Below are 6,191 nucleotides of genomic sequence, written 5' to 3'. Positions count from 1 at the left end.
TGTGGGGGCTGTGCTTTGGCAAAGTGGGTGGGGTTATATCCTGCCTGGTTGGCCCTGTCCGGAGGTATTGTCGTATGGGGCCACAGTGTCTCCCGACCCCTCCTGTCTCAGCCTCCAGTATTTAGGCTGCAATAGTTTGTGTCGGGGGGCTAGGGTCAGTCTGTTATCTGGAGTATTTCTCCTGTCTTATCCGGTGTCCTGTGTGATTTTAAGTATGCCCCCTCTAATTCTCTCTCTCTTTCGGAAGACCAGAGCCCTAGGACCATGCCTTAAAACTACCTGGGCTGATGACTCCTTGCTGTCCCCAGTCCACCTGGTCGTGCTGCTGCTCCAGTTTAAACTGTTCTGCCTGCGGCTATGGAACCCTGACCTGTTCACCGGACATGCTGTTTTCGATTCTGTCTCTACCGCACCAGTTGTTCCGGACGACTGTGTGATCACACTCTCCGTAGCCGAAGTGAGCAAGACCTTTAAACAGGTCAATATTCACAAGGCCGCAGGGCCAGACAGATTACCAGGACGTGTACTCAGAGCATGCGAGGACCAACTGGCAAGTGTCTTCACTGACATTTTCAACCTCTCCCTGACCGAGTCTGTAATACCTACATGTTTCAAACAGACCACCATAATCCCTGTACCCAGGAAAGTGAAGGGAACCTGCCTAAATCACTACTGCCCCGTAGCACTCACGTCGGTAGCCATGAAGTGCTTTGAAAGGCTGGTCATGGCTCACATCAACATCATCATCCCGGAAACCCTAGACCCACTTCCATTCACATACCGCCCCAACAGATCCGCAGATGACACAATCTCAATCGCACTCCACACTGCCCTTTTCCACCTGGACAAAAGGAACGCCTATGTGAGAACGCTGTTCATTGACTACAGCTCAGTGTTCAACACCATAGTGCCCACAAAGCTCATCACTAAGCTAAGGACCCTGGGACAAAACACCTCCCTCTGCAACTGGATCCTGGACTTGACGGGCTGCCCCAGGTGGTAAGGGTAGGCAACAACAACACATCTGCCATGTTGATCCTCAAAACAGGGTCCCCTCAGGGGTGCGTGCTTAGTCCCCTCCTGTACTCCCTGTTCACCCACAACTGCGTGGCCAAGCAAAATTGTCCACGTCAGAAGTAACATTTAATCTTCGGAAGAGGGTGCCTGCCAAAGGAGTTATAAAGGGAAAGGAGATACGTAGTCAGTTGTACAACTAAATGCCTTCAACTGAAATGTCTTCCGCATTTAACCCAACCGCTCTGAATCAGAGAGGTGTGGGGGGCTGCCTTAATTGACATCCACGGAGCCTGGGGAACAGTGGGTTAACTGCCTTGCTCAGGGGCAGAACGGCAGATTTTTACCTTGTCAGCTCGGAAATTCAATCCAGCAACCTTTCGGTTACTGACCCAACACTCTAACTACTAGGCTATCATATAGCTTGGAGTCTCTTTGGATATAGATGAAGAGTACCTTAGTCAGAAAATCCCAGGAGTGGTCAGTGCATGTCGCCTGACCCGTATGGTAAATGGAATGAAGGAGAAAACCCTGTCGATATTCTTGTTGTTTGAGGAGACTACCTGAATATGTGAAGCTTGGAAATGTGAGGGTATGCTGTGAGTGCATTTGTGTCCACAACCATTACAGTGTGGGAATTGTAAAGTATATGGGCACATGTTAAATGTTTGCAGATTGGAGAAGTATGATATTGAAGAATCTGTGAATGGAAAATGTTGCAACTCTGGTGGGGATCACACTCTGGACTTCCTTGAGTGCCCTGTTAGGGTGAAAGAGGTTGAGGTGTCAAGGATCAGGGCTGTGCAGCAGATCTCCTATGTGGAGGCGGTGAAGTGAGTCTCTAAGGAGCAAGAGGCAACAGTGTTGAAAATATTGCGATCGAGTAATCTGGATGCACTCATTGTGGATTTTGTGGCATTTATAGCCACAGTAATTCATTGTACAGCACAAGTGTCTAAGAAGTCCAAGATGCTGGGATATCATTATATCTGCAGCCAATATTTTTTGGGGGCTCCAAGACTTCACGGCAGAAGCACTACAAGGACTATTGTCGCTAGCAAGTGTCCCACCCTCACAGGAGGCTTCTGAGCCTGTGTTGGGACCTGATTAGAATGAGGTAGTTTGAGGTAATTGGTAGTTTGAATGATCTTTTATTTTCACCCAAATGTTTTCCTTTTTGGGATCCTTATTATCAGGGTCTGTAGTGACGCCTCGAGCACCGCCTCGAGACTGCTGTGCCACTCGGGAGCCCCCTGAGCAGACGCTTTTATCCAAGTAAGAGGATCGGTGAGTGGATGGAAAGGATTGCTGAAGCGCACGCTGATGTGGAATGTGAATATAATGGTGGGGGAATCAAGGAGAATTGGAGTATTGTCCAAAATAATAGAAAATGGAATACAGTGATGAGAATGTCCCTTCTTATTTTGTAGGAGTACGTTTTGTTAATGAGGAGCAGCTGATTGGATTACCAATTTTGAAGAATCCATTTGATATATCCAAACTGGTGGAGAGAGTGCTCGGTGAAGTGAAGGCTGTGAGGATCACATGATCCTTGTCCTTCTTCTGAGGAGCAGAAGAGCATGTGTTGTGTCTCACCCGATTTGAGAAGTTTGATGTGTCCCGTGTGTCTCTTTGGAACAGGTCACCCCTCTAAGGGGTGATATCTGGCATTTCAATTATCTCGCAACAGCTCTAGTGGACATTCCTGCAGTCAGCATGCCAATTGCACACAGCCCTCAAAACTTCCGACATCTGTGGCCTTATTTTGTGTGACAAAACTGCACATTTTATAGTGGCCTTTTATTGTCCGCAGCACATGGTGCATCTGTGTAATGATCATGCTGTTTGATCAGCTTCTTGAGTCGTGAGTGATCAGGGAGTACAGAAGGGGACTAAGCATGCAACCATTGTTGAGGGGCAGCGTGACGGATGTGTTGTTGCCTACCCTCACCACCTGGGGTTTCCCGTCAGGAAGTCCAGGATCCAGTTGCAGAGGGAGGTGTTCAGTCCCAGGGTCCTGAGCTTAGTGATGAACTTGGAAGGCACTCTGGTGTTGAACGCTGAGCTATAGTCAATTAGCAGCATTCTCACGTAGGTGTTCCTCTTGTCCAGGTGGGAGAGGGCAGTGTGGAGTGCAATAGAGATTCGGTCACCTGTGGGTCTGTTGGGGTGGTATGCAAATTGGAGTGGGTCCAGGGTGTCTGGGATGATGGTGTTGATGTGAGCCATTTCATGGTTATGAAATGTGAGTGCTACGGGGCGATAGTCATTTAGATAGGTTAGCTTGGCATTCTTGGGCACAGGGACTATGGTGGTCTGCTTGAAACATGTAGGTATTACAAACTCAGGGAGAGATTGAAAATGTCAGTGAAGATGCCAGCTGGTCAGCGCATGCTCTGAGTACGCTTCCTGGTAATCCATCTGTCCCTGCGGCCTCGTGAATGTTAACCTGTTTAAATGTCTTACATCGGCTACGTAGAGCGAGATCACATAATAGTCTGGAACAGCTGGTGCTCTCATGCACGGTTCAGTGGTGCTTGCCTCGACGCGAGCATAGAAGGAATTTAGGTTTCTGGTAAGCTCGTTTGACTGGGCAGCTACGGCCAGGTTTTCCTTTGTAATCCGTGATAGTTTGCAAGCCCTGTCACATCCGACAAGCCTCAGATCGTAGTAGAATTCGATCTTAGTCCTGTACTTTACGTTTTGACTGTTTGATGGCTCGATCGAGGTCATAGTTGGATTTCTTATAAGTGTCTGGATTAGTGTCCCGCTACTTAAAAGTGACAGGTCTAGCCTTTAGGTCATTGCGGATGTTGCCTGTAATCCATGGGTTCTGGTTGGGATATGTACGCATGGTCAATGTGAGGACGATGTCGTCGATGCACTTATTAACGATGCTGGGGACTGATGTGGTGAACTCCTCAATGTTATCGGATGAATCCCGGAACATATCCCAGTCTGTTCTAGTGAAACAGTCCTGTAGCTTGGTATCCGCTTCATCTTCATCTGATCACGTCACTGGTACTTCCTGTTTGAGTTTGTCCTTGTAAGCAGCAATCAGGAGGATAGAGTTATGGTCAGATTTGCCAAATGGAGGGCGAGGGAGAGCTTAGTATGCGTTTCTGTGTGTGGAGTAAAGGTGATTTTGAGTTTTTTCGCCTCTGGTTGCACAGTCCACAAGCTGGTAAAAATTATGTAAGACAGATTTCAGTTTCCCTGCATTAAAATCATCGGCCAATCGGAGCAGCACTTTTGGATGTGCATTTTCTTGTTTGCTTATGGCCCTATACACCGCGTTGAATGTGGTCTTAGTGCCAGGATCGGTTTGTGGTGGGGAATAGACAGCTATGAAAAATATAGATGAAAACTCAGGTGAGCAAAACCATGAGCAAAACTTCCTTAACATTAGAGATCGTGCACCAGCTGTTGTTGACAAAGAGACACACCTCCTCCCTTAACCTTTTCCGGAGCTACCGTTCTGTCTTGAAGATGCATAGAAAAACCAGCTAGATATACACTACCGTTCAAAAGTTTTAGAACACCTACTCATTCAAGGGTTTTTCTTTATTTTTTCTATTTTCTGCATTGTAGAATAGCAGTGAAGACATACAAACTATGAATAAACACATATGGAATCATGTAGTAAACAAAAAAGTGTTAAACAAATCAAAATATATTTTATATTCTTCAAATGTATTTTATTTTATTTTATTTATTTCACCTTTATTTAACCAGGTAGGCTAGTTGAGAACAAGTTCTCATTTGCAACTACGACCTGGCCAAGATAAAGCATAGCAGTGTGAACAGACAACAACACAGAGTTACACATGGAGTAAACAATAAACAAGTCAATAACATGGTAGAAAAAAGAGAATCTATATACAATGTGTGCAAAAGGCATGAGGTAGGCAATAAATCGAATAATTACAATTTAGCAGATTAACACTGGAGTGATAAATCATCAGATGATCATGTGCAAGAAGAGATACTGGTGTGCAAAAGAGCAGAAAAGTAAATAAATAAAAGCAGTATGGGGGGTGAGGTAGGTAAATTGGGTGGGTAGTTTACAGATGGACTATGTACAGCTGCAGCGATCGGTTAGCTGCTCGGATAGCAGATTTTTAAAGTTGTTGAGGGAGATAAAAGTCTCCAACTTCAGAGATTTTTGCAATTCGTTCCAGTCGCAGGCAGCAGAGAACTGGAAGGAAAGGCGTCCAAATTAGGTTTTGGCTTTAGGGATGATCAGTGAGATACACCTGCTGGAGCGCGTGCTACGGGTGGGTGTAGCCATCGTGACCAGTGAACTGAGATAAGGCGGCACTTTACCTAGCATAGCCTTGTAGATGACCTGGAGCCAGTGGGTCTGACGACGAACATGTAGCGAGGGCCAGCCGACTAGGGCATACAGGTCGCAGTGGTGGGTCGTATAAGGTGCTTTAGTAACAAAACGGATGGCACTGTGATAAACTGCATCCAGTTTGCTGAGTAGAGTGTTGGAAGCTATTTTGTAGATGACATCGCCGAAGTCGAGGATCGGTAGGATAGTCAGTTTTACTAGGGTAAGTTTGGCGGCGTGAGTGAAGGAGGCTTTGTTGCGGAATAGAAAGCCGACTCTAGATTTGATTTTGGATTGGAGATGTTTGATATGAGTCTGGAAGGAGAGTTTGCAGTCTAGCCAGACACCTAGGTACTTATAGATGTCCACATATTCTAGGTCGGAACCGTCCAGGGTGGTGATGCTAGTCGGGCGTGCTGGTGCAGGCAGCGAACGGTTGAAAAGCATGCATTTGGTTTTACTAGCGTTTAAGAGCAGTTGGAGGCCACGGAAGGAGTGTTGTATGGCATTGAAGCTCGTTTGGAGGTTAGATAGCACAGTATCCAAGGAAGGGCCGGAAGTATACAGAATGGTGTCGTCTGCATAGAGGTGGATCAGGGAATCGCCCGCAGCAAGAGCAACATCATTGATGTATACAGAGAAAAGAGTCGGCCCGAGAATTGAACCCTGTGGTACCCCCATAGAGACTGCCAGAGGACCGGACAACATGCCCTCCGATTTGACACACTGAACTCTGTCTGCAAAGTAGTTGGTGAACCAGGCAAGGCAGTCATTAGAAAAACCGAGGCTACTGAGTCTGCCGATAAGAATATGGTGATTGACAGAGTCGAAAGCCTTGGCC

Source organism: Salvelinus fontinalis, chromosome 16 (genome assembly GCF_029448725.1).
Source record: "Salvelinus fontinalis isolate EN_2023a chromosome 16, ASM2944872v1, whole genome shotgun sequence".
In the NCBI taxonomy this organism is placed as follows: domain Eukaryota; kingdom Metazoa; phylum Chordata; class Actinopteri; order Salmoniformes; family Salmonidae; genus Salvelinus; species Salvelinus fontinalis.
The sequence above is the reverse complement of the archived record's forward strand: the minus strand, read 5'-3'. Positions refer to the sequence as shown.